This window comes from Vulpes vulpes, chromosome 16 (assembly GCF_048418805.1).
Source record: "Vulpes vulpes isolate BD-2025 chromosome 16, VulVul3, whole genome shotgun sequence".
Lineage (NCBI taxonomy): Eukaryota > Metazoa > Chordata > Mammalia > Carnivora > Canidae > Vulpes > Vulpes vulpes.
This window is the reverse complement of record NC_132795.1, coordinates 78,083,577-78,101,766: the sequence shown is the minus strand read 5'-3', so window position 1 is coordinate 78,101,766 and position 18,190 is coordinate 78,083,577. Positions and strand designations below refer to the sequence as shown.

General features: G+C 49.8%; 1 protein-coding gene and 1 non-coding gene across 2 annotated transcripts in view; one reads left to right on the top strand and one right to left on the bottom strand.

Annotated features, from left to right (window-relative positions):
• KCNK12 (potassium two pore domain channel subfamily K member 12) overlaps positions 1–18,190 on the top strand; it is a 49,024-nt gene that overhangs the window by 26,889 nt on the left and 3,945 nt on the right. The gene's annotated exons all lie outside the window — the stretch shown is intronic.
• LOC112915411 (U5 spliceosomal RNA) lies at positions 4,516–4,634 on the bottom strand. Its single transcript, XR_003234054.1, has one exon. It is a non-coding gene; the product is annotated as a U5 spliceosomal RNA (small nuclear RNA).

The window sequence follows — 18,190 nt, the reverse complement described above, 5'->3', positions numbered from 1 at the left end:
CCCCCTGCCTTCAGAGTGAAACCGGTCAGAGCCTTCCTTGGTGAAAGAGTTGGTCTGCATTTTAAAGATCACCCACTCTAGAGAAAGAGATTCCGTGTATTTGGTGGGCTTGCTGTGACTTAAAGATTTCTAGAAACTGTTGCTGCTTATTAGATATAACTAAAAGCTAGCTTCTTTTGCATAGTGTGAATGAACTTCACAGTAAAACTAGAAGAAACTAAGCTGTGAGCTCTAATAGGGCAGGGTGGTACCCCAGCACAGTGCTTGCACAGAGCAGGTGCTCAGCAGGTCTTGTGGAAGACGACAATGAGGGAAGCAGGGAGGGAGGGGTGAAAGGGGCTAAAAAATTATTTAAGATTGATGAGTTGTCCCAGGCGCTGGGATACAGTCCTACAGCCACTTGTCACTGCACTGCCTCCAAGCTTCCCCTCAGTGGGCACACTAGGCACTCAGGAAAGGAAGCAAGTGGACAGGTCTCCCTAGCAAACCAACACTTCAGATCCTAAAGCCAAGGAGAAGCAACTCTGATGGACCTTTTTTAAGATTTATTTATTTGTATTTATTTATATGTATTTCTGGGAGGGCCAGAAAGAGAGGGAGAGAATCCTCAAACAGACTCCCTGCCGAGTGCATAGCCCGATGTGGGGCTCGATCCCAGGACCCAAGATCATGACCTGAGCTTAAATCAAGAGTCAGACGCCCAACCGACTATGCCACTAAGGGGGCCCTCATGGATCTTTAATCAGGGATGTGGGCAATTATTTTTTTCTTTCGTTTTGAAGAAACAGGCCTGGTCTTCCTAAAGTCAGGCAGTAAAACATTAAATCATTTCTGAAAGCATCTCTATGGGAAGCAAAGATGGTATGGACCACAGTAGCTGTTTTTTGATGACTTGACTTAGTGGAGAGATGGCATCTAGAAACCCCACAGGAGGGGGCTTGCTGCTCAGAACCTCCAGGCTTTTGTCCAAGCCTCTAATGAGGTGAGCCTCTGTCTTCCCACTTCCTAAGATAGACACTAAGCCCCTTGGCACAGTGAACACACCTCATGGCTGGCACACAGTAGGCACATCATAATGTTATAGAAGAGGGAGGCCAGGTGAGTGCACGTGTAAGTGAGGGAGTAGGATGGTCTGAAATGCCTGTGTTCCCCTAAAGTTCATATGTTGAGATCTGATCCCTAAGATGATGCTATTAGGTAGCAGGGCTTCTGAGAGGTGATTAGGTGCTAAGGGTGGAGGCCTCATAATGGAATTAGTGACTTTATTTTTTAAGATTTTATTTATTCATGAGAGACACAGAGAGATGGCAGAGACATAGGCAGAAGGAGAAGCAAGCTCCAAGGGAACCTAATGCAGGACTCAATCCCAGGACCCTGGGATCACTCCCTGAGCTGAAAGCAGATGCTCAACCACTGAGCCACCCAGGTGTCCCAAGAGATTAGTGACTTTATAAAAAAGATCCCAGAGAGATCTCTCACTCCTTCCCTCATAAATGCAGACCAATGGCACCTGTGAGGCAGGAAGAGGGCTCTCACCAGACATCAAATCTGCCGGCACCTTCATCTTAGACATCCCAGTCTCCAGCTCTGTGAGGAGTAAATGTCTGTCATTTATGAGCCACCAGTATATAGGATTGTGTTATAGCAGCTCGAACAGACTAAGACAAGGAGTGAATGCCTAAAAGCAACATCTGACACCTGAACTTTTAGGAGCATTTGTTTGTATTTCTTCCAAGGTAGAGGTCTGCCCAGCTAGGAACTCCTCCCTCACTGCCCTTGCCAGGTGTGTCACCTTGACAGTGAAGACACAGACTGATGTTCACTCTGCTGAGTCCAAGAGCCACCCTGCACAGGACTGCTATCTCCACCTGACAGACAAGACAGACATGGCAGGTAGCTCCGAGTGAGCGCGGACCGAGGTACAATCTGAATCTGATTCCAGGGCCTGGGATTTTAACCGTCCTCTTCCGATCCTTGAACAAGCTACTCCACCTCCCTGCCTGGTCTGTTCGGGCTGCCATGACCAATACACCAGAGAGTGAGTGGCTTAAACAGTATCTATTTCTCATGGCTCTGGAGGCTAGGAAGTCCACGATCAGGGTGTCGGCAGATTCGGTGTCTGGTGAGCACCCAGTTCCTGGTTCATAGGTGACACCTGTTCCCTGTATCCCCATATGATGGCAGAGATGAGGGAGCTCGTGCACAGGCACTGAGCCCATTCATAGGTTAGAGGGCTTCTCCCTAACCTATCACCTCTCAAAGGCCTTACCTCCTACTGCCATCACCTCAGGGTGATGCATTAACATTAAGACCATCCATTAAGGCAAACATTAAGACCATAATACTCCCGGGGATCCCTGGGTGGCTCAGCAGTTTAGCGCCTGCCTTTGGCCCAGGGGCAGTCCTGGAGTCCTGAGATCGAGTCCCACGTCAGGCTCCCTGCATGGAGCCTGCTTCTCCCTCTGCCTGTGTCTCTCCTTTTCTCTGTGTGTCTGTCATGAATAAATAAATAAAATCTTAAAATAAAAATAAAAACATAAAAAAAAAGACCATAATACTCCCTGAGGTAAAGTAAGTGAAGCACCTGTCTTGGCCCTGAGCCTTGCCAGGTCAGGGTGTCCTAGCCTTCCTCCCCTAAGCTGCTTCAAAGGCAGGCTCCTCCGCTGTGTCCATGTCCTCCCCTACCGGAGCTTTGCCCCTGCAGCCTGGAATTCATGAAGCCCTATCCCCTCATTTCTGCCTACAGCCAGTTTCTCCCAGTTGCCAAATCCCAGGGGACCTGTCAGGTTTCTATCTGGTTAGACCCTTGTAGAAGTCTCTGACCTCTTACTCCCTCATCCATGCTTCTCAAACCCTTTGTCTGTTCTAGCTTTGGTGACTTTGTCCTCTCCTGCTTTTGTGTCCTCCCTTTGGCCTCCCCTTTCCTAGGCTCCTCCTGGCTACTGCCCTGCTTGGGGCCACCCCCACCTGTTCGGTGTTGCAGCCTCTGAACTGGACTCCTAGATCCCGACTCTTCAGGCTGTGCTCAACACAGCAGCCAGAGAGACTGGCTTTATTATTATTACTGTCATGTAAAAATTGTAATAGCTTGGAGTGCCTGGGTGGCTCAGTCTGTTAAGCATCTGCCTTTGGCTCAGGTCATGATCCTGGGGTTGTAAGATCAAGCCCCACTTGGGGCCCCACACTGTGTGGAGTCTGGGATTCTATCTCTCCCTCTCCCTATGCTCCTCCCCCCATGCTCCCCCACCCTAATTGTGCTCATGCACACATACTCTCAAATAAACAAATTAGGGACACCTGGGTGGCTCAGTGGTTGAGTGCCTGCCCTTGGCTCAGGGCGTGATCCCAGGGTCCGGGATCAAGTGCTGCATCAGGTTCCTTGTGGGGACCCTGCTTCTCCCTCTACCTGTGTCTCTCATGAATAAATAAATAAAGTCTTTAAAAAAAATTAATTAAATAAAACATAAAAATTTGCTCTGTACACTGAGCAACCAATGGTTGTTCTTATCTTAATTTCTTCTAAAATAGCATGTGATCTGCTGATAGAGATAAAAGGTAGTTATCAGTTATATTCAGCGTTTCTGCTGTCTCTTGAAATCTACTTGAATAGTTATTCTACTTCTTCCGCTTTTTTAAAGAGCACTAGCTTATCTGTTTATCCCTCATGCTAAAATCAAATGAGAGTGACAGCTTCTCTTCTGTTCTGGGGCATCTGTGTAAGTTAGACTTTGCCCTGAGAGGGTGAATGAGAGATTTGCTGACTAATCCCTCTGTCTAGTATTTTCTTTCTTTCTCCTGCTCTCCTCCTCCTCCTCCACCTCCAACTCCTGCCGCAGGGCCTTTGCTCTGGCTGCTGACTGGCCTGGAACACTCTTACCCCAGACATCACTTCTTCCAGTGCTTCATCAAATGTTACTTCCTTAGTGAGGCCTGCCCTGGCTCACCCCACTTCATGCTGCAGGATGCGCTTTCCCAGCCCATGGCACCCTCACCCCCTTAGCCAGCTCTAGTTTTTCCTTTTCTCCATGGTATCAACTATTTTCCAAGACAATTTACTTGCACATTGTTTGTAGTTTATTATCCATTTCCCAAGCTGAAATATAAGCCTTGTGAGGGCAAGGAACTATTTAAATTACTGATGAATCCCAACGGCCTAGTCTAACACCTGGCATACAGTAGGTCCTCAAATATCTGTTAAGTGCATGAAAGCTCCTTCACGGGCTCCTCTTCTCCCCTTTAAATGCCAGGGTTCCCCAGAGGCCCTCATTCTCACACTGTATACGCTCCCTAAGAAGTCTAATCCATATGACCCTTGAATCCATTTCCCAACCTCCACCTGCTTGGCTAAGACATGTTTACTACTCAGCCAGCGGCACCTCCTCTGGGAAGCCCCCTAGGCCTCTTCTCTTATTTCCTAGCTTCTTGTGATGTCTCTCATGCTCCCAGGGTCTCAGGGTCATTCTTTTGAGAACAGGGGCCTTATCTCATTCATTTCTATTTATACTTTTTTTTTTAAGCCTCACACAAAGTAAGGCCTCAAAAAAAATTAGTCAAAGACTCAGAGTTGTTTCTCTCCATGGAAATCCTTAGTAAAAGGTGAAAGATTTTTTCAATCTGAAGAGAAACCAGAGTCTATTTATACATTTTAATTTCATTTATTTATTTAGTAATCTCTGTGCCCAACAGGGGGCTTGAACTCACGACCTCAAGATCAAGAGTTGCATATAGTCTACTGACTGAGCCAGCCACACACACCTATTTATAAATTTGTTTAAAGAGATTTATTTATTCATGAGAGACACAGAGAGAGAGGCAGAGACACAGAGGGAGAAGCAGGCTCCCCGCAGGGAGCCCAATGCGGGACCGATTCTGGATTCTGGGATCACACCCTAAGCCAAAGGCAGACACTCAACCACTGAGCCACCCAGGTGTTCCCACCTATTTATAAATTAATTTTTAAAAAAAAAAATCATTGTTAGGGGCAGCCCAGGTGGCTCAGCTGTTTAGCGCCACCTTCAGCCCAGGGTGTGATCCTGGAGACCCGGGATTGAGTCCCATGTCGGGCTCTCTGCATGGAGCCTACTTCTCTCTCTGCCTGTGTCTCTCCCTCTCTCTCTCTCTGTGTCTCATGAATAAATAAATAAAATCTTAAAAAAAGAAAAAAAAATCATTGTTAGGGGAAAGGTTATGATTTCAAAAGTAGTAACTAACAATCCCATCTGTACCAGAGGAAATGTGAAATATTTACAAAAGCATACAGAAGAAAATGAAAATGAAAATCACCCATATTTCTACAATCGAGATGCGTTCCACTTTTAGAATCAAATACACGTGCAGGCGCGCACACACATGTGCATATATATATACACATATATATACTTACATGTTTTTTAATAAACTGAAGGACTTAGAAGGAATTTCTTTTAAAAAATGAATGGCATCCGATAAAATGCTGTTATGGAATGCTGAGTGCAGAACCATTCTGAGATAGACAGGAGCAGCCCCTGTGAGCTGAGAGCAGGCCTGTGCTCGCATCTAGGCAGGGGTGTTCAGACACGGAACATAAGCAATTCCACGGGACACCGACTTCAGGCAAGGCTACCTGATGACCACAGCGGGGTAAGATAAAAAGAAGACCACTCACCCACAGTCATGTCTGAACACAGACTACATAAGAACATCCTCCAAGCCACCAACATGACCAAACACCCCCACTGGTTGCTATGAATGACTGCTGCTGCTTTACCAACCACAGCTATGGCATTGCTCCAGTATTCCCACCTTATAGGTGGCAGTTATTAAAATGTCCAATCCTAGGGGCGCCTGGGTGGGTCAGTTGGTTAAGCGTCTGCCTTTGGCTCAGGTCATGGTCTCAGGGTCCTTGGATCCAGCCCCACATTGGCTCCGTGCTCAATCTTTTCCTCTGCCCTCCCCCCACTAGTGCTCTCTCTCAAGTGCTCTATCTCAAATAAATAAATAAAATCTTTAAAATGTTCAATCCTAGAATTATCCCTGCTCCCTGGCAGCATCTAATCCAGAGCAAAGCCTTGCTTCCTTGAGCAACCCTCCAAATCACCTAACCCAAGCCCAAATCCTAACTCAGTCCTTTCTGATACCTGCTGGCCGAGTCGCCCCACAGCTCCCCATGGTGTACATCTCCCTTGTGGCAGTGAGTCGGTAAACTCAATTTTGTGTATCCCCTGGTATGTTCCTGGTAGCCTCTGGCTGCAGAGCCCGGATGATACAGTCTGTCACAGTGTGCTGTCCCCTGCCCCTGCCCAGCACATAGCAGATTTCCAAAAACAGATAAGTTCAAACTCAGATGGAAACCATGTTTGTGGGACAGTCCTTGCTGGTGACCACTAGATAAGCTGTCATTTTCTGTGAATGGGGGTGGGGGGCTAAAGGCAAGCTGATGAGGAATGTGGGATTTGGGGTTGGGCAGACCTGAGCGGGAATCCCATCATGCCACTGTCTGTGACCCTCGACAAGGTCTTTAACACCACTGAGCCCCAGCCTCCGTCTCCTGTCACTCAGGATCAGATGCACACTCATGCCACAGACCCGGGGTAGGCATTTTGGCCACGGTTCCCCATCATGGCATAGTTGTTTGCATGTTTCAGGGCACGAGCACAGTGCATTCTCTGAGCTAGAGGCTCTGAGCTAGAAGCTGAGTCGGGCCTCGAGAGGGAATGGAAAGAGCCATGGGTGTGGGGTTTAGGACCTGTGTGCTGATGTTCTTTTGTTCCATTACTTCTCTGACCTTGGTTTTCTCACCTGAATAAGGGCCAGAACCACCTGCTCCAGGAGTTGCTCTGGGGGTACATCTGGGAAAGCACCAGCAGAATGCAGGGCACAGAGTAGGCCTCCATACCCAGTCCCTCAATCCCTCACCTCCCGTGAGCCCACGGGCAACCACCCTTCCCTATAAGTGGCTGAAAGCACAATGTGCGGTAGGAGCAGCCCTGCCCCATGTGGAGGAGGAGGTGCTCCTGACCCCTTAGCCTCAGTCCAGGCACCTCAAGTCCCATCCCTTCGGACATAGCCAGGCCCTAACAGACCCCCGTGCCAAGGCGCTGGGGCAGCCCCTCTAGCTTGTTTGCTGGTCCAGAAAGCAGAGGGCATGTCAGGGGGCGCCAGGGCAGACACAGGGTTCTGCGGGGACCCTCAAGTGCACTTCCCCCACTGCAGCTCCGAACAGTTGCCTGCATGATGCCTTCTGTCTTTATCACTCCTCTGGAGCAGTTCACAGGCCTCCTCCTGTAAGGAGAGATAGGGACAACTCCTCATACAGACCAGGGCCTTGAAGAGTTGCCCCGTGCACGGAGAGCCTTTCCCCAAGGGCTCAGAAGGTTAAGCTTCCCAGGCACTTGGCTCCCTTCCTTGTGTCTCCCCTCACAGACACCCCCCTTCCAATGTGGCTTGCTGCTCCACAGGCAGGCATGAAGAACGGGAGGCACAGCTCCAGGGGCAGGAAAGCGGAATTGACTGAGAGGAGGTCGAACTGTCCGTGGGACAGCGAGACCCTGCTTTACAGGAACCACCATGGGCTTCAAAACCTCTGCTCCTCGGGCTCCTGGGTGGCTCAGTGGTTGAGTGTTTGCCCCGGTTTCCCCGGGGTCCTGGGATCGAGTCCTGCATCAGGTGCCCCACAGGGAGCCTGCTTCTCTCTCTGCCTATGTCTCTGCCTCTCTCTGTTTCTTTCATGAATAAAGAAAGAAATATCTTTTAAAAATAATAATAAAACCTCTGCTCCTGTTATGATAGAGGATTTGAAGCGACATGAGATTCAGTTGACATTGTAGTGACACTTTCAAGCAGGTGAGCTCACAAGCTCCTCCCCGAATGGCAGCCTCACCACAGCCCTGCATGGAGACCCAGAGGTCCAAGAGCAAGGAGCGAGGCCAGGGCGGGCCTCAGGCTTTTCTCACGTTGCTGCGCCAACTCCAGCTCCTGCTGGCTAGTCCCATGTCCCATCCAGGACTCCCCTCACCTTGGATTCAGCTTCCCCCACAATCCTGGGCTGAGGCTAGGGCTCTGCTCTTTTGGGACAGTGGGGGGCAGGAGGGGCAGTGATCTCATCCTTGAAAAGGATTAGTCATCAGAGAGGCAGGGACAGATCTGGGGGGCAGGATGGAGGATGGGCTCCATGTAAATGACTCATCTTCCCGCCAGCTCCACAGGGCCCGGGTTTGACAGCTGCTCCCCGGGAGAGGTTGTTAAGCAGGAGCTACCCGGAGGCAGGAGTAGTTAACTGGCTTTTAATAACTCATTTTGCTGAATGATTTCTGGTGAGGAGAGAAAACCTTAATCCCACAGAAGTGGCACAGAGTAGGAGGAGGTTCCAACCAGCCCCGCTGGCCAGGAAAGCCGTGCCAGGGTTCAAAACCAGTTCTTGGGGTCACCTGCCCATTGCTCACGGTTTACCAAAACTTTTCTCATGTGAAACATCACTAGCCTGCAGCCTGGGGGGGTTCAGTCTTTTCTTTAGCTCTCTGCTCTCTCAGCCACCCCCACCTTCTCTCCTCAAACAAAGGCCATCCCAAAGGACCCCCCTACAACAAGCCAAAAGCAAACAGGAGAAGAAGGAGGGGCCCGCGTTTTCCAGGTGCTTTGTCCTGAGTCACCAAGCATCCAGGGCGCACCCCACCCTCCCACTCAGCTGCAGAGAGAAGGGAGCCAAGGGCTGCTGTCCTCGGAGCCGGCAATCTAGACAAATCCAAAGCGCCCACCGGTATAGCGGCCCACGGTCCCAGCTCCGCCACAGCAGTCCCGCTTTCAAGTGTCTCCCCCGCTGCCACTCTGCACCCCGGGATGGGGGGAGGCGGTGCCGGCCTCCAGCTGGGCCTCCACCCGGCTCAGTGGCCAGGGCCTGCAGCAGGTCCTGAGCCGATGCCACCACTCACCTGCAGCTGCCCGCAAACCGAGGCCCAGTGAGGTGAAAGCAGTCAGGAGAGTCAGTCTCGCGGGTGTAGATGGGCAGCCCTTCCTGATGCCCCTTTGCAGCCCACCTGATGGCTTGCACCATCACCTGATGCCCCCGAGCAGCGACGGAGCCCTGCTGCCTGCCAGTTAACCTGCTGCTTTGGGGGCCCTCCGCGGTCCCAGGCAGGCGGGCCGCAGGCCATTGTGAGCGGGAGAAGTAACACATCCACGCTGCCCCATCGGCAAGGGAGGCAAGAGCCTGACGCCGGCCTCTGCTCCCAGTCTGCTCTCAGCTCCCAAGAAAGGTGGCCTTGGCCCTTCCCATGCCTGCCTAGGGAAAGAACAGGAATGGGGACTGGCCAGTTTTGTCTTCTGCAGCCTGTAAGTTTGTCCCTGTTGCTGGGGGTCAGGCTGAGATGCTGGAGAAGCTTCTAGCGGTGCCCCTGAGAGATGTTTCTAGAGGCCTCACTCCATGATGCTCCCGTAAATTCAGCCTGAGAACGAGGTGGAGGGCAAGTTCTCCCTCATGGCCCTCTTCCCGCCTCCACAGGGTCGCCACTCACTCTCGAGTGTGTGCTTTTCTCAAAGCCAGGCCTCTACGTCCTCCCTCTCGAACCCCCACCCACCCTTCTGGACAAATAAGCCTCCTGGGGTCTTGCCCAGACCGGCCACCCCTAGGACCTCAGCGCGGGCTCTGACCCCGGTGGGCGCCAGGTGGGCGCGCCTGTGCACTGGGGCAGCTTTAAGTCTCCCAGGTGCTTCTCTTGCACAGCAGGGAGCGAAGAGCTGCTGTGGCTCCGGCCTTCTCTTCCTTCCAAACCCCGTGCACTTGACACTATCACATCGTAAGCTCCTTCCTCTGCTTTCAGACCCTGGCTCTGCCCCTTGTGTGATCTGGGCAAGTTATTTAACTTCAGGGTCCTTATCTGTTCAGTGTGACCGTATTTGCTAATCTTGCAAATGGGGATGATGTTAACCTTCCACTGTGGCTCATCCCATCTGAGATTAAAAATGCACCATTGATTATAAATGCACCAGTATTGTGTACCATGAAGAATTTAAAATGTTGCCAAATAAACTATGTCAGGTCATTGATCCTAAGAAGCACCCTGATTTCAGGGATGTTAAAATACAAGGGGAAAAAAAGCTGTGACTTAGAATGAATAAAACCCAGTGCCTCACGGGGTCATGGTGAGGATGAAATGCATGGATATACACGAAGTCTTGGTCCAGGACCTGGAAGTAGTGATGGCCTCAGTACATGTCGACTATTATTAGGCTCAACCACCTTTTTATTCCTCACTGAATGCTTTAGTGACTTTTCCTGTCCATTCTTTCAGCCTGGAGCTCTCCTAAAATCTTCAGGGCTTACCCAGGCCTGTTGGCTGTCTCCCCCTATTCTACCCCGCAACCAACCCAGGCTAGTGACTTAGAGCAGCATGAGTCAGTGTCTTGACTCTAACCACAGAGCAGCCTAATGGCAGTTCAACCCTCCACCCTACATCCCACCTCAAATCTTCCACTGCTCCCTGCTGGGAGAGGGAGGGCCATGGGAAGGCCTGACTGCTAGCCTGGCCGTGGGCAAGGCCCGACTCCAGTGAGCTTCAGGCTCCTTGATTATTAAAGTGAGGCTGTTAATCCTTCCTCCAGCCAGTCAGGAAGGATCAAATGAGATTGAATGTGTTGGGAAAGGCTTCCCAGAGAACTGTGCCAAGCAAACAAGTGGAGCCATGGGTAGGGTCACCAAATTGAGCAAATAAAAATACAGGACACCCAATTATATTTGGATTTCAGATAAATAATTAATCCTTTTTTTTAAGATTTGATTTTGACATTATCTCTACACCCAACATGGGGCTTGAACTCACAACCTTGAGATCAAGAGTTGCACACTGTAGCAACTGAGCCAGCCAGGTGCCCCTAAGATATAACTCTTAAAGAACATTTTTTATTTTATTATTATTTTTTAGTAACCTCTGTGCCCAACGTGGGGCTCAAACTCACAACCCTGAGTTCAAGAGTCACATGCTCTTCTGATTGAGCCAGCCAAGTGCTCAATAATGAATCATTGGGACATGCTTATACTAAAAAATGATTTGATATTTAACTAGGAGTTCTGTATTTTATCTGGCAACCCTAATGTGGCTTTGCCCATCCCTGCCTGTTGACTCCACACCTCTGCTTTCCACTACCTCTGATAGTTAACTCTTACCCTTGAGAGGTTCTTGAAATTTTTACTTTCAATCATTCAGTCAACAAATAACTATCATTGCCTACTTCACATAAAATTCCCTTGTTCACTGTAGAGCATAGAAAGATTAATAATAAGTCTTTATTAAGGGCTTAGTAATGTGCTAGGCATTAAATACTTTGCATATATTAACTCAATACAAGAAATGATCGAGGTAGTTATGTTACCTGCATTTTACCGATAAGGGCTTTGAGGCACAGAGAGGTTAATGAATTTGTTCAAAGACACACAGCCAGGGGGTGGTGGAGCTAGGGTTCAAACCTGAGCAGCAGAGTTCCAAATAGCCAGTATGATGTGACCTCAGCTGCAAGGGATTCCCATCTCACTGTGGAGACAGGCCCCCGAAGGTAATTAGTGCCGTAAGTCATTTATGCTTGCTACTAAAAATAAAATCCAGTGACCATCTGCGGTGGCATCACCTGAAGCCAGGTTACAAATGCAGAATTGGGAGCCCTGTCCCAGAATCCAACAAGATCCCCAGATGGGTCCTAGGCAATCTAGTTTGAGAATCACTGCTCCAAACAAGCAGGGGGAGAGTCTATTTATTCACTCGACAAGCTTAGCTCAAGCACGTTCTGCACACCAGAGGCTATTCTAGGCACTGCATTGTCACGGTGACTATTGGAAAATGTGGGTACTCATAAGCATTTTTTAAAATATCTCATCCTTAAGTCTTCGTGAGGATAGACTGCAGCATTTCCCAAAGATTATTCTTTGAAACACTCAGGTCACCTGAGGCAGTTAAATACAATCTGAGGTCAGATTAGTATGGGGAACACTAGTTAGTGTTAGCACAGCCCCCTCGGATTCATAAATCACACAATAAGTGCTCTGAAAAGTCCTGCCATAAATAAACTCGTTTCACGTTCATCCATCTTTTTTTTTTTTTAATTTTGGGGATTCTACTCACCCCCACCTTCTCCCCACCACCAGTAAGTCTATTTTATCATCATGAGAAGCACATGTTGGTATTGCAGTTTACAAAGAAGGTTCACGTTGGGAGGCTGACATTTCATAGGTGAAGAAATTGGGGCTCAGAGAAGTTAGTGGTAGTGACTTGCTTCACTCTTGGCCCGTAGAGGCCACAACGGAGGTCCAACCTTTGAGTTCAAGTCTGGTGATATTTCCTGGACGCTGAGCTGTTTACCCTGGTGCTCCAACACCAGTTGGAGTGTGTTGAGATGTATGTCATGGAAGGTGTAAGCAGGAGAAGGGGTTTATGAGCCCAAGAATTGAAAGTCCAGAGGTAGGTCGGGGAGCATGGCTGGTTTGATGTCACAGCTCACTGGGGTCATGAAGCTTCATTCTTTCAGGCTACCTCCACTCAGCCTCCTGCAGCATCAGCTTCATCTAAGGCTAGCTCCACCTCATGGCCACAGAAGGCTGCCAACTACTCTTGGGGCTACTTCTCCCTCCACATCCAGGGCAGCTCTAAATGACAATCTTTTAACCCAAAAAACATCAGAGAAACTCTTTTATCTTATTTGCCTGAATGGGATCACATGCCCATTCCTGCACCAATCTCTATAGCCATAAAAATGCCCTGCACTGATTGATTTAGGTCTATCCATCCTTGAGCCAATCCCAGTAAGGGAACTGGTAATTTCCATTGGCCTAGCCTGCACCTGGATGCAGGTCAGTTCTTCAAGTGGCCTGGCTGCCTCACATAGGAGTTGGGGGTAGGAGATGTTGTTAAGGAAACAGCTACACCATCCACAAGTGTTTTGGGCCACTTGAAATTAAATCAATAATATACACTTTAAATATCTTACAATTTTGTATATTAATTATACCTCAGTAAGGCCAAATTTTTAAGAGAAATTTAAATCAAAATATTTGAAATTAGGGGTGCCTGGGTGGCTCAGTGGTTGAGCATCTATCTGCCTTTGGCTCGGGTTGTGATCCTGGGGTCCTGGGATCAAGTCCCACATCAGGCTCTCTGCAGGAAGCATGCTTCTCCCTCTGCCTATGTCTCTGCCTCTCTCTGTGTGTCTCTCATGAATAAATGAATAAAATCTTAAAAAGAATTTGAAATTGGGCAGATTCCAAACAGTAGATATCCAGGGCTACCTTAGAACATTGTTTCTTTTTTTTCTTTTTTTTAAGATTTTATTTATTTATTCATGAGAGACAAAGAGGGAGAGGTAGAAACATAGGGCAGAGGGAGAAGCAGGCTCCCTGTGGGGAGCCTTGATGTGGGACTTGCTCCCAGGAATCTGGGATCACACCCTGAGCCAAAAGCAGCCACTCAAGCACTGAGCCTCCCTGGTGTCCTTATAACATTGTTTCTTAAAGAACAGGCTTTAGCCTGTCTGCATCAGAATCATCAGGGAAGGGCAGCCCGGGTGGCTCAATGGTTTAGCACTGTCTTCAGCCCAGGGCATGATCCTGGAGACCTGGGATCGATTCCCACGTCAGGCTCCCTGCATGGAGCCTGCTTCCCTATGCCTGTGTCTCTGCCCCTCTGTGTCTCTCATGAATAAATAAATCTTTTTTAAAAAATCATCAGGGAACATTTGTTTAAATGAAGATTCCTGGGTCCTCTTCTTGACCCACTAAATAAACCTGCCTTAGAATCGGCATTTTATTAGCACCACACTAACCAACTGAGTTAACTGGTCTCTACTTTGGAATCTGCATTTTAATCATACAACCTAGTTTCTTGGATCAGCCCTGATTTATACCTGCTGTCCTGGGGTAGTTATTACTAGTGACCCTTTTACTCTCAAAAGTATACTGGATTGGACTATAAATTATATCTCCCCTTCCCCAAAGTGACACTGTAGAGCCAGAATAATGTCCCCCAGGTGAAGAGCAGACTTGCCTTGCCATCCGTCAGGCACAGTGGAAAGGGCTTCAGGGTCAGCTCAGCCGCTTACAAACTGTAACTCAGCCGACTGCCTTCACCTCCCTTAGCCCATGTCACAGGGTGGTTGGGGGAACTGGACGAGAGAACATGTGTCCAGTGTCCAGCACAGAGGCTGCCCAGCACCCAATACAGATCAGCCTCCTTGAGCTGAACTCCATAGGCCCTGTCACCAGGGCCCCATTTGCGAGGGCGGTACCAGACAGGCTGTGGGAATGAGCTTCACAGCTTTTGTCAAAGTGGCATAATAAAGCCCCCAAGTGTCTGCTCTTTGCAAACTGGGATGGCAGATCAATTGTGGCATAAACAAAACAGCAGGCTTGGTGCGAACCTGGGGACAGATTACGCCTCTGCAGGGTGTGATTGGGGGAAGGAAGAGACTCTCGGGGTGGCTGGGTTTGCCTTTTCTCTGGCTGAAGCTTTAAGGCCCCTCTCCGCAGCCGGCCTGGCTCCCCACAGATTGCAGGAGCGTGGGGGACTGCTCATCCCCTCTGGGAAGCACCTGACTAGATAGCAGTGCCAGGCACAGAGAGCCCGCCCCTCGGCCCTCAGCAAGAAGCCTGACCCTAAGGCTTGGGGGGCCCCCCAGAGCTCTGAGCCTTTGGGGGTAAGTGGGGAAGGAGGATAAACTGTCACCTCTGTCCTATTTCCTGAGCTGAGCAGACAGGTCCTCTGTAGGAAAGCAAAAGGAGGTGTGGTGAGCACAGAGCCAGACCACAGGAATAGGGCTGGTGAGAGGAACACTGCACAGGGTGCCCCCTGTGCTGTCAGAGACGCTCCTGACCTGCATGTCCCCTTCATTCTGGGAGGATAGTATCACAGCCAGTCAAGCATTTGGCACCACTTTGGGCCCGTGCTCATGGCCATTAGGAGACCCCAGAACAAGTCCTGGCCCAGCCTATATGTGCGGGCAACAGGGAAAAGCTGTGCCCTGGCCCAGGGATGAGCCTGCGGCAGCAGAGAAATAAAACTCAGTACAAAACCTCTAAGAATACAGCCCAGATACTATGAGGGCAGCTGGTTTTCCACCTGTCTGGCTTCCACCGTATCCCCGAGCCCAGCACAAAGCCTGCCAAGCTGTGTTTGCTGAAGGAGTGGGCGGATGTTGGTCTTCCAGCAGTGTATCTAGTGGTGTGCCTTGCAGAGGCCCTGGGAGAAGGCCACACTCCTTTGGGGAAGGAGAATAGTTGGTGGGGAAACCTGTCTCATTCTCAGTCCCATCATCAAGGGAAGAGATATATCCTCAACAAGAGACCCAGCTCTAGGGATACCCCGGGGGCTCACTCGGTTAAGGGTCTGCCTTCAGCTCAGACAGGTCATGTGATCTTGGAGTCCTAGGAGAGAGCCCCGCATTGGGCTCCCTGCTCAGCGCGGAGTCTGCTTCTCCCTCTCCCTCTGTCCCTCCCCCCCTCATGTTTTCTCTCTCTCAAATTAATAATCTTTTAAAAAACTAAAAATTGGGATCCCTGGGTGGCGCAGCGGTTCGGCGCCTGCCTTTGGCCCAGGGCGCGATCCTGGAGACCCGGGATCAAATCCCACGTCGGGCTCCCGGTGCATGGAGCCTGCTTCTCCCTCTGCCTATGTCTCTGCCTCTCTCTCTCTCTCTCTGTGACTATCATAAATAAATAATAATAAAAAAAAATTTAAAAAACTAAAAATTTTAAATTTTTTAATTTTTTAAAAGATTTTATCTATTTATTCATGACAGACACACACACAGAGAGAGAGAGAGAGAGAGAGAGAGGCAGAGACACAGGCAGAGGGAGAAGCAGGCTCCATGCAGGGAGCCCGACGTGGGACTCGATCCCGGGACTCCAGGATCAGACCCAGGGCTGAAGGTGGCACTAAACCGCTGAGCCACCCAGGCTGCCCTAAAAAATTTTTTTTAAAAGAAATCCAGCTCCAGAGGGGGCCTAGGAAGCTAGACATAGGGGAGTTTGAAGGAATCTGGGGCTGCTCCTGATGGAGAGCACAGCCTTTGACTCAGGGCAGTTAGGTCAGGTAGGGGAGTCCTGTGAGGACCCCAAGGGGCAAATGAGTCCCCTGCCTGTGGGCAACCAGCCAGTCTGTTAGCCAAAAGTGGAGGTCCCCCCTGCATTGCATTCCACCTACTGTCCCTAACCAAGCCCCGGATCAAGTCTGGTTATACAGCCGTCTTATCTTCACTGTGCCACAAGAGGGGTGAAGAGTCCACCTTGATGGGAACCATAGAGGAGGAGCAGTGGCCCTTCTCCCCAGCAATGGTCAGCGGAAAGAGAGCCACGGGGGGGAAGAAGACTCTTGGGGGGCACGACAGAGGGTCAGCCTCCCCACATGAAAGTGCTCTCTTGGCTGCCAGATTGAAATTAGGTTTTCTAGGAGGAATGGAGGCCCCGCAGTGCCCTCAGAAGGCAGCGTGGGGTGGGGGGAAGGATGTGGACGGTGGACAGTGACACACCTGGGCTTCAGACTCACCTTACCCTCCCATGCTGTGGGGTCTTGGCACCACTCAACCCCTTGGTCCACGGCTTCCTGTCTGTTGAGTGGGGTGTGCCTCGCTCTGTGGGGCTGACACTGGAGGGGCAGGGGTGGCGCCGGCCTTACCCCCAGCAAGGGAATCCAGGTAGAATCAGTTTATTCAATGGGCTGACCCAGGGAAATGGCCTCGTCTTCATCTGCTGTCTTAAAGGACTTCCCTTTGGATCCCTTCACATCTTGGGCACATGCTAGAGTTTTCCAATTAGTTGTTATTTTAAATACCAGCAGTTTTAAAATTGAAACTCATCCTCAGATATCCAGTCTGATCTAAACTCAATCTTCAAGTTCACTTCTTTTTTTTTTTTTTTTAAAGATTTTATTTATTCATGAGAGATGTACAGAGAGAGAGGCAGAGAGACACAGGCAGAGGGAGAAGCAGGCTCCCTGCAGGGAGCCCGATGTGGGACCCGATTCCGGGTCTCCAGGATCACGCCCTGAGCCCAAGGCAGACGCTCCACCGCTGAGCCACCCAGGCGCCCCTTCAAGTTCACTTCTAATCAAAGCTCAGCCTCTCCCTTCTTGCAGTGCAGAAGGGGCAATCTGTGTTTGCTCTTGGTCTGACATCACTGGTGTCACTATAATCCTTTCTTAGCCATTGATAGTGGCTCTGCCATGGGCACTGTTGGGACAGCCATGCCCTTTCATGGGGCCCATTTATGGGTTTTTGGAGACCGGGCACAGGGACCACTGCCCTACACTGTTCCATCAGTGGATGCGCCCTCTCCATTCAACCTCCTGTGAGTACCTCGAATGTTTCCCAGCACCCCACCCCTTAGCCTCTTATTGCTAGGGGCCCCTCCATCCAGCAGCAACCCTCTTGGGGAGAGTCCCTTCAGATCTGGCTGCCTTCTGCACATCCACTCGACCCTGTCACTCTCACACATCCTTGATGCAACAAGCGTTGGAAGTGCAGGCTGCTCCCCTCTTCCCTGCCCCTGTCTGTGTGGGCTCCTCCAGCCAGCCTTCCATCCAAAGAAACTCTCCAGCACATCTTAGACTCTAGGAAATACCTCCAGCTCTCTCAAAACTCTCACCATACTCCATCCAGTGGAGTGGCCCTGGCTGTGTCTGCAGCTCTGCTAGCCTCTGGAAGTGAGCTCGCCAGCTCTCCTCCTCTGTCTGCAGCCTGAGGTGCTCTTAACTGCACCCCCAACACGTGGCCTGGGGGTGGGTACAGGATGACACAGCACGTTCTACTACAACAGCTCTGCTACTTCGTGACCATCTCCCATTATCCCTGGATAATTTCTAGCCTTTCCATATAGCCTGGAGATGGGGGGTATGGGGTGCTAGTCACCAGACCCATATTCATCTTCTAGTAATCCAGCATAGAGGCATCTAGAACTTCCCTTTCAAATATGGGATAACATACCACACATCACTCTTAGATTTGAAACTTCAGCTAAAAATCCTAAAGATTGGGAAAATCTCATTTGATGTTCTCTCAGGCAAGTGTTAATTTTCCAGAATCAAGACTTCCCATTTCTTCCAGAATCTAGCAAAAGAATCCCTTATTAGAGGTGCTGTTTTTCCTCAGTGTGTAGAAGCAGTGTAGTATAGAATAGTCTAAAGATCAGGCTAGAAGCCAGGACATATGTATGGTATCTGTCCCCAACAAGCTAGAGGTCATG